Source organism: Gopherus evgoodei, chromosome 3 (genome assembly GCF_007399415.2).
Source record: "Gopherus evgoodei ecotype Sinaloan lineage chromosome 3, rGopEvg1_v1.p, whole genome shotgun sequence".
In the NCBI taxonomy this organism is placed as follows: Eukaryota; Metazoa; Chordata; order Testudines; family Testudinidae; genus Gopherus; species Gopherus evgoodei.
In genome coordinates, this window is record NC_044324.1 from 10535344 (window position 1) to 10545708 (window position 10365).

At 48.2% G+C, this 10365-nt stretch overlaps 1 long non-coding RNA gene across 1 annotated transcript; it reads left to right on the forward strand.

Annotated features, from left to right (window-relative positions):
* Nucleotides 1–303: 303 nt before the first annotated feature.
* LOC115649474 lies at nt 304–10077 on the forward strand. Its single transcript, XR_003999823.1, has 3 exons — nt 304–1059; nt 8935–8939; nt 9983–10077. It is a non-coding gene; the product is annotated as an uncharacterized LOC115649474 (long non-coding RNA).
* The last annotated feature ends 288 nt before the right edge of the window (nt 10078–10365 follow it).

Consider the following 10365-nt stretch of genomic DNA (forward strand, 5'->3'; position numbering starts at 1 on the left):
TGGTGAGGAGGAGGACGTCACTGCTGGGACAAAGGGCTCCTCTGGCTGCAGACGTTCTTCCTCATTCCCCTGGTCTTTCTGACTGGTTTCAGGCAGCTGCCCCCATGCACCTCCTCGTGGTGCGGCATGAACGTAGGAACGGCCACACTGGGTCAGCCCAATGGTCCAGCTAGCCCAGCGTCCTGGTGCCAGCGGCCCTGTGGTGACTTTAGAGTGGGGGGACCAAGCTCAGGGCAGACTGTGACGAACCAGGGCACAAACCCCACATTGGTTGTGAGCTCTGGACTTTGAATTCACCAACCAGTTATCAAGGGTGAACTCCTATAACTGCCTTAGAATGGAGTCCCAGACAGTCCCCTTGGGTTCTCCAATCTGTCCTGCCACCCAGGTGAGCCTGTCTTTGTGCTAGATGGTCCCTTACACCAAGAATTGCAGCAATAGGCAGATTCCTGCCAAGGACCAGTCACTTACCCCAGGTCAGTTGCACCTCAGATCTCACAGCAAAGAGCCAATCATATAATAAACTCCACACCACATTATCGGTAGGAAAAAGGAGGATGAGCATTACCTACAAGGTTAACGTGGGCAAACGTACGTACACCAATGAGTTACACACTTCCGTTTCAAACGGTGAGAGCAACTCTAACCAGCACACTCTGTATGGCCTTTAGGGCTAAGCCAGGCAAAGCAGCCTGGCCCCCAAAGCTGCAGCAATGGGGGACAGTGTCTCTATTCTCTTCCCCTCCTTCTGCCCTGAGCTGCAAACTCAGCGAGTGGGAGGAACGCACCAGCTAGGCTCAGCTGTGTGGGGAGAGTGACAACAAAATATTTTGTCCTATTTCTGGCCAGTGTCACTGGGCTTGCCATGGTGAGCAGGACAGAACAACCTCTACTGGCATCCAGCAGGTCACACCGGTCACCATCTCTCTCCTGGCTGCGAAGTCACACGCTCAGAATGCACCACCTTAGCCATCACCGCACCACACAGGATGCAGCTGCTGTAAACACAATCCCAGTGCTACATACACAATGGTGGGGTCTAAATTAGCTGTTACCACTGTGATGTTGTTAGGTAATAAAGCAAGTCCTCACTCACCTCTCCAGCACCCGAGTTCGTGCGGAGTTGGTATGGGCACACAATTCTGTCAGAGACCAGACACCAATGCGTTGATCAACGGGCTCACACTATCGCAAAAGCTTTAGAATAAGTGTGGCCCCTTTATTAGGGGTGAGCATCAATATTTATACACAGAAGTAAACAAAGTGATTAATAAAAGATAATGGTCATGCATAATCAATCAAGATTTTACAGGAAAAGCAAGTTTAACAAGTAAATGCATAGAGATAAAGGCTAATGGCTACTTGATAAAGGGGGTGTCATGAGTAGTTTGCAGGTCAGTGCTTTGTTCGATAAAGGGTTCAGAAAGGATTATGCAGAGACGGCCAGTCTGGGTGTGTTTTGGCTCCAAAGTTCACCAAAAGTTAGACCCAACATTCCTCCATTTGTAGCTTTGAGATAACTATTAATCAAAAGCTACACCCTATTTCAAGATCTCAAGGGCCGCTTGGCAATTTCAGCCTGGGCCAATTCGAAGAGAGTAAGGCTTTTAGCTGAAGTGGGAAAAAGAATAAACTGACTTACATGAGTTTATGAGGGAGGGGACACACTGACTACAGCAACACAGTATTATAAGGACTACTATGGCCCCAACCAACACCCACCAAGAGGTTTTTAAACCCACCCAAGTCCGGGCAGCCAATTCCATAAGGCTCCCCACCAATCATAAGGTGGGCTGGCCAGAGGAGTAGTTTTAGCCATTTTCCCTTAGGTGTTTGGTACGTTGAAAAGTGTCAGAGTAGGTGTCATTTACAAAAACACAGCATTCTTCATTTATGAGGGCGCAAGTTCCTCCCTGGGCTGCTAACATCATATCTAAAGCCATTCTGTTTTGCAAAGCTAACTGGCGCAGCTGGGACATTTCCCCGGCCTGATTTTCAAATAGGGTTGCAGTTTCATTGGTCAAAGATTCTAATAGTCCCTGTAGACGGATGATAGCACCCTTCAAGCTAGTGTGACCAGCCCACCGCTGCCAGGACAAACCATCACGGAGATTAATATCTCTGTCAGTTTCACGGATGTTACGAACGTGGGGAAAATGAGGGGGAGTGAGGGAGATGCGAGAAGGCGGTGCTAGCCATGCCAAATAACATGACCCTGCCCAATCAGGGGAGAGAAAATAATAAGCCTGGGCCCGCACACCACGTATGTTCCATATAATGCGTTTTGGGTATTCATTTCTCAAAGTAGGAGGTAACCCACCACCCGTTGTACCACTGTTCCCCTGGTAACGCAGAGGGGTCGTTGTGTGAACTGCAGAGGCACAATTTGGTAGTGTTGTCCTCAAAGGGCAGTGTAGTACTGCTTGAGCAGTTGTAGAAGGCAATTGTGTATCCTTTAACAATTAGTTGGACACCCTCGAGATCTGAGCAGGGCTTTTTAAAAACTGACTCTGAAAACCTGCCCCTCCATGAAAAAGTTGAAAAGGTTGATCGGGGTGAGGGATCCACATATGGGATAAGTGGGATGCGCAAGGCTTGAAGCCAAGATTTTTTACTAAAGGCGGTGCCATTAAAATATATGTTGCATTACTTGTTCCCACAAAAGTTGACCCTTTTTCTTTAACAAAACACAGTGATCCTGTTTGATTGGTTACCCTGAGATATTTGTTAATTGGCACTTCTGTTTTGTCCCATGTAAGATTGGGTTGGACTGGATCTTTTATTCTAGTCGGTGGCATCCAAGTCATATTAGCATGGGTTAGGGGAATGGTGGTGAAGGGGAGTCCCTTGTGCTGCATTTACTGGAATGAGTACATACCCAGCAATCACTTCTATTCCTAAATACGAGTTTTAACCTCGTGGGAATATCTAATAAAAGCATTATCTTCATAAGCAGAAAATAAACTAAAAAAGCTAAAAAACATACAGTTGTCAGAATAAAGGGTCCTCTCATTTTTTTCGAGTCAATTTAAGTCTAATGTCTGAGAGAGGTAAGCTGGTCCACTGGTCGAAGGCAGTGTCCTCAGTGGTGACAAGAGCTGCTGGTCCGTCACTGTGGTCCACTACGGCTGGCTTGACGTGGGAGTGGTGGATCCAAGATTGCGTCCTTCCAGGAAACACTGCAGTCTGGGTTGTCAAAAGAAACTGGTGGGGTTCAGTAAACCTTGGCTGGAGGGTGTCGTCACGATACGAACTTTTTGGCCCAGACGAAGTCCCCTGGTTGGAAACGGGTGGATTTGTTCCTCCAGCGGCACGGTCTGGGAAACTGCGAGGCTTTCCAAAGGGTACGGAGGCGAGCCTGTAGGGAGAGAAACTGACACGCGGTCATATGATCCCCTCCCAATAGTGAAACATCAGCACGTGGTAGCGCCCCGCCTTTGAAAGGGGGTTGTCCATAGAGCAGTTCAAAGGGGGATAATTCCAATGCGCGGGTTGGATGAGTACGAAGGTGAAACAGGACCAAGGGAAGTACCTGAGGCCACTTTAATCCTGTTTCCTGACAGTATTTAGCCAATGTAAACTTAAGTTCCCTATTCATACGCTCAACTTTTCCGCTAGACTGGGGGTGGTAGGGTGTATGAAAGGAGTGTGAAATGCCCAGTCCTTGTTCTAAATGGCCAAGGACATGACCAGTAAAGTGAGGTCCGCGATCTGAGTTGAGCACAAGAGGGATGCCAAAACGGGGTACAATATCTCTAAGGAGAATTTTCGCCACTGGGGCAGCAGTACAATTAGCAGTAGGAAAAGCTTCGACCCAGGAAGTCAGAGGGCAAACCAAAACAAGGAGGTGCTTTTTCCCAAAAGCCTTTGGCATATCTGCAAAGTCAATTTGAAGATGTTGAAATGGAGCAGCAGGCGGAGGTCTTCCACCCTTAATTTTGTTAAGAGGCGGAGCAGGTCCATTACGCTGACATGTGCTGCATGCTTTCACTATTGATAGGCAATAGGGTTGAATGCCTGGAGCATACCAAAAGCGAGCGATAGTTCCACGAGGGCGTGCGTGCCGTAGTGACCCCCTTTATCATGGTGCCAGCGAACTGCCACGGGGTACGTGGAGCGAGGGAGGCAGGCTCGGCCATCTGGCATAAGCCAGGTCCCTTTGACCAGAGTGGCCCCGAGGCTTTCCCACGATTGTAGTTCAGCAGCGGGGTACTGGTACGGGGTGCGGTGGAGTAAAGGAGGAGGCTGCAATAGCCAATGTGGGCATGGCTAAAGGTAAGGTGTGGCAGCCTTCTTGGCCGGAGGCGTCAGCCAGGGCATTCCCCGGGTAACGTGGGCTACTATCTTTAGTATGGGCCCGGCAGTGAACTACAGCCAGGACAGAGGGTTTTTTGGAGGGCGTCCAAAAGCTTGTGGATGAGGGGGAGGTGCTGAATGGGTTTACGGGCAGCTGTCTGGAAAACTCGAAACTCCAGAGGTGGATATGACAATGCACAACTCCAAAAGCGTATTTGCTATCAGTAAAAATGGTAACGGTACTTACCAGCGGCCAAACTGGCAAGCTCGGGCCAGGGCATAGAGTTCAGTGGCTTGGCTCCCCAGTTGCCTGGCAGTGAGGCGGCCTCTTGAATGTCCCATTCAGAGGTGACAGCATAACCAGTGAACGCTTGCCATCAACATAGAAGGAGCTTTCGTCCAAGAAGAGGATGCAATCGGGATTGTCCAGTGGCACGTCTCCAAAGGTTGTCCCTTATCTGTTAAGAGCTTGGAAACTAACTTCCACACAGTCGTTGCTGATCCTGGAGGACTGGCAGGTCAGAAAGCAAGGTAGCTGGATTAAGGGTCCACACCTTTCAAAAATTAGGTTAGTGTCTTCTAAGAGTTCGGCCTATAGCTGTTGCTGACGATGGGCCGAAAGACTTGGGTTGTGCCCCTACGCAGAAGGGCTGACAAGGCATGAGAGGTCCAAACCGTGGTAAAATGACCCAGGGTTAGGCTCTTTGCCTTTGTGATCAGCAGGGCAGCTGCTGCCAGAGTCCGGGTGCAGGATGGGGTTCCCTGAGCGACAGGGTCGATTTGCTGAGAGTAAAAAGCAAGCGGGAAATGGTGGGGCCCGCTCAGCTGGGTAAGGACACCACTAGCAATTCCGCCCCTCTCGTGGACAAAAAGGTGAAAGGGTTTGCTGTAATTGGGGGGGGAGAGACATGGAGGAGGCCACACTGTCCTTGAGTAACTGAAAGGCTGAATAGTGTCCGGGGACCACTGCAAAGGGTCAGGAGCAAGGTTAGCAGTGAGTCGGTGGAGCGGTTGCTTAACTCCCCGCAGGATGGCAACAGGGGCGACAGAAGCCAATAATCCTAAGAAACCTCGAAGTTGTTTCTTGGTGTTCATAGAGGGCAGTTTTTGAATGTCTTTATGCGGGCTGGGTCCATCTGTCTTCCCTCTGGGGTTAACAGGAAGCCCAGATATCGGACCTTCTGTGAGACCCACTGAATCTTTTTAGGGTCTACCTTGTGGCCTCTGGGTGTAGGTATAATAAAAGGCCTTACCCATCGATGCGGAGGGCAGCTTCTTCGCGATTACCTAATAGGATGTCATCTACGTATAGGACCATGTGGATCCCTGCGGACTGGTGAAACCTTCCAAGTCGTGGCGGAGGCACTGGCTGAAAATCGTGGGCTGTCTCTGTAGCCTTGAGGAAGTCGTTGCCAGACATAACGTTGTCCCTCCCAGGTGAAACCAAAGAGATACTGAGAGTCTGGGTGCACAGGAATGCTGAAAAAAGCTGATTTTAAGTCAATAACAGTGAACCCCCTCAGCATCCCAGGGGATTTAGCTGATGATAGTAGCTGGGTCAGGAACTACTGCATGAAGAGGGACCACATACTGATTAACACTCGTAGATCCTGTACAAAGCGCCAACTGAACAGGGTCTCCGTTCTTTTTAGGAGGCTTTTTGACAGGCAGTATAGGGGTGTTACAGGGAGTGCGCTGAGGGCGGACTAGCTTTTGTGCAATGAATCCCTCGATAATGGGGCGGATTGCCCTCCCGGGCTTCCAGCGACAGGGGGTATTGAGGGACTGACGGGGGGGTTAAGGAAGGCTTCACCTGAATCCTTACGGGTTCTGCCGAAAGGAGCAGGCCAACATCAGTGTCAGAAATTCCCCAGAGGGTTGAAGGCAAGTCAGTGAGGTCAGGGGAGAGAGAGGGGGGTGTTTCCCAATTACCCTGAGTAGGGGCCGAATCTCCTAACACTGTCATCAATAATCCTACCCCTTCAGGAGTGCAGGTTAAAGTAGCCTCAAGCTTACAGAGTAAATCCCGGCCCATCAAAGGGATCGGACAAGCTGGGGAAAAAGAAAACGGTGAGGAAAACATTTATCAGCATAAACAACATTCAAAGGCAAAGTGAGTTCCAGAGACTGTGGGTTGCCCTCCACCCCAGTCGCAGTTTTAACCTCAGAGGATAGCCAGGGAGAGGGGCATGATTTAAAAGAGAGAAAGTAGCCCCAGTATCAATGAGGAAAGAGAACAGGCAGTCCCTGGACTGAAAAGGGTTTAAACGAGGCTCTTTGCTGGGAGGGGAGAAAGTGAGAAAGGAGCCGGCTAAAGACATTAAGGAAATAAGACCATCACATTGTTTGCCTTCGCCCCCTGGGTACCGTCATTGAGGAGGCTGAGTTTGCTGCGGCTGCTGCTGTTTCCCGTAGTTGATCCAGGCCTGGAGGAATGGGCTGAGATGGTGGTGCAGGGTGTATTCCTCACCTTGTGTAAGCATCTGCGGATGCAACCAGACCCTATGGGCGTCCCAGGGGCATTCACGTTAAAGTGACCGGGCTGTCCGCACTGAAAAACAATTTCCTGATGGCTGGGGTCGCCCGGACCCTCTTCCCGAGCACCCTGGAATCCCCTGCCACGGCCACGGCCTTTGCCTCGAACACCGCCGTGAAAAGCTAAAGCCTCAGCTTATATTCTTTCCTTTTTCGCTTTCTTTTTACTACTTTCCCTTTCTTTCCTCCTGGCAAAATCAGCTACGTCCAACACTGAAGTGACTGACTCACCTCCCCAACCAGGGCGAAACTTTAAGAAGTAATCCCTTAAAGGGGGCACCGACTGTTCACAAAAAATTAAATAAGAGTAGGGTGGTCTGCTTCTCTCTCAGGATCCATCTGAGTGAACATTCGGGCCCCCTCCAATAGCCTCGACCGAACTTCTGGGCGGCTCATCAGATTCCTGCCGAATCTGCATGAACTTAGCCTGATTAAGGCGAGCGGCGAGCCATTTCCTTGAGTCTCTCTAACAATCGCTCTCTATCTGCTCGCAGCTGAGTCAGCCTTGGCTGAGTCCAGTCTAGGGGATTCCAGCCAGCGCCAGGATCCCGCCTATCCCTCCAAGTAGATTAACTGCATTGCTATCTCCCCATTTCATTTCTGCCATCCACAATCAAAACTCTACTTAACAACTGATTCCACATCCGTATAAGTAGGATTATAACTTAAAAACAATCTTTCTAGAAGTTCTATGATCGTTCGGGGATTTTCCCCAAAAGAACCCTGACAACTGTCCCCACTCTTTCAAGTCCCATTCTAGCCATCCTTTATATTCCACAATACTAGCATGTTGTAACCGTCCATCATTGCCCATATAAGGTTGATCGTGCACCTGTAAAGGCATCCTCTAACTATACTTTCCTCGGGGGGGGGGGCATGCACCCTGCCGTACCTGCTTGGACATAAGCCCTAGTAAACTACTCCTCCGAGGTTTGCCCCTCCATTTCCTCCTCATCCTTCTGCAGAAATTCCAATCTGGTATCCTGCAGATTCCCCTCTGCTACAAGGAGAGAGTCCCCCTGCGGAGGAAATAGGGGCAGGTGCAGAGGGGACCAGCTGACAGAGTCAAAACACGCCGTGGTCTACACCCTTCATCGAAATAACCTGGAGGGGGTTCACTCTCGGGAGAGTACCTGACTGCCATATTTTTAAAGATTTCCACAGCTCTGCTGCTGTGTCCCAACAAAACCAGTAACATAACTGTCCCGGATGGTCTTTTTCGATCTGGCTCTTTACTCCTCTTAAGGCAGCCTGTTCGAAAGAGCCATACGAAGGCCACCTCATCTCCGGGTCGGCCAATACCCGGGTATACCCAGTCCAATTCCTTACACATAGTGTGTACAATTTCTTCCTAGACATTCCTGTCTGTACTGGGAGTTTCCCTTCAGTTCCATAACTATTTACAATCCCCAACGGACTCTCAAGAGGCACGCTAGTCCCTTGACCCATGGTGTCTGACAGGAGCCCTCCAACTGGCGTTTACCCTGCTGTCCAATACACGACCCCTCAATATTGAATTGGCTGGGAGAAATCTCCTGTGGCGCCTTGCCAATTCATATATGAGTGGTCTGACCACTGGACAGAGGTACCCGCACCAGAAGGTATCCCGGACGAGCCCCCAAATTGTTAGGTAATAAAGCAAGTCCTTACTCACCTCTCCAGCACCCGAGTTCGTGCGGAGTGGGTATGGGGCACACAATTTCTGTCAGAGACCAGACACCAATGCGTTGATTAACGGGGCTCACACTAATCCCAAAAGCTTTAGAATAAGTGGTGGCCCCTTTATTAGGGTGAGCATCAATATTTATACACAGAAGTAAACAAAGTGATTAATAAAAGATAATGGTCATGCATAATCAATCAAGATTTTACAGGAAAAGCAAGTTTAACAAGTAAATGCATAGAGATAAAGGCTAATGGCTACTTGATAAAGGGGGTGTCATGAGTAGTTTGCAGGTCAGTGCTTTGTTCGATAAAGGGTTCAGAAAGGATTATGCAGAGACGGCCAGTCTGGGTGTGTTTTGGCTCCAAAGTTCACCAAAAGTTTAGACCCAACAATGTTATGAGTATAATATAATATTTCATTGAAAGGTGACAGGCCAGAAAGAGTTAATTAACTCACCTCACCGACTGACCTGACCCATGGGTGAACCTTAAGAACTGGTTAGCAAGATCTGTAAATGAATAGAGCTTTGAAATGCAAGTCTGCATTGTTAGAGGTAAAAGGGGAGATGTTTGCTCAGGTCTTGGGATGTTAGCAAACAAGTCTTGTCTATTGCAATAGTTTTAATTCAAAGATCAAAAAAGGAATATTAGCATTTAAGATGATACTTGAGTGAAATAGTATTATTGTCTCTGTGTCTCTTTGAAGGTTGTGGTAACCTGTATCTGAACTGTTCAATGGATAAACTACCCTGTGCTAATTGCCAGGATGTTTGGGAGAAGGAGTTAAGCCTATTGTTTTCACAGGCCAAAAGGCTGCTGGAAATGTATAAGAAGCCTGGGACACGATCCTGCTTCATCTCAGATCTGCTTTGGGTTTCAAGAGGGGGGAAACTTTAAGCCACAAGGACTGAGATCCCCAGTCATTGACTGGAGCCACCCTGAATATGGAAATTGGACTATAACCTATGGACTATTTTTAAAAGGACTTTTGGCAACTACAAGCTCACCTCTACTATGTATCTGAACCTCAAGAATTGAATTCAAGTCTATATGTAGTATTGATCTTTTAACCAACTCTCTCTCTCTTTTCTTTTCTAATAAATTTTAGCTTAGTTACAAGGATTGGCTATAGCGTGTATTTGGGTAAGATCTAGGTTATAATTGGACCTGGGTATGTGGCTGATCCTTTGGGATTGGAAGAACCTTTTCTTTTATATGATGAAGTAAGATTTTCAGGAATCATCATCATTTCTGACAGGTGTGTCTGGACAGAGGCCTGAGGCTGGGCACTTTAAGGGAACTGCATGGTTTGGACTTCTAAGTAACCAGTGAGGTACTATAGAAACTGTTTTGTGCTGGCTTGGTAAATCTAAGTATTGGAATAACCACCAGCGTTTGGGGTTTGTCTGCCCCGTTTTGTTTGCAGTTCACCCTGATTGAGTGACCTCAGCTGGCTCCCACGGGCAGCACCATCACAACCACTCAGGAAAGATCATGGAGTCACTGTGGCGAGTTCTCTGAAAATATCCACTCAATGTGCAGCAGCAGCCAAAAAAGCAAACAGAATGTTGGGAATCATTAGGAAAGGGATAGATAACGAGACAGAAAATATCATATTGCCTCTATATAAATCCATAGTATGCCCACATCTTGAATACTGTGTGCAGACGTGGTCTCCCCATCTCAAAAAAGATCTACTGGAATTGGAAAAGGTTCAGAAAAGGGCAACAAAAATTATTAGAGGTCTAGAACAGCTTCCATATGAGGAGAGATTAATAAGACTGGAACTTTTCAGGTTAGAAAAGAGATGGCTAAGGGGGGATATGATTGAGGTCTATGACTGGTGTGGAGAAAGTAAATAAGGAAGTG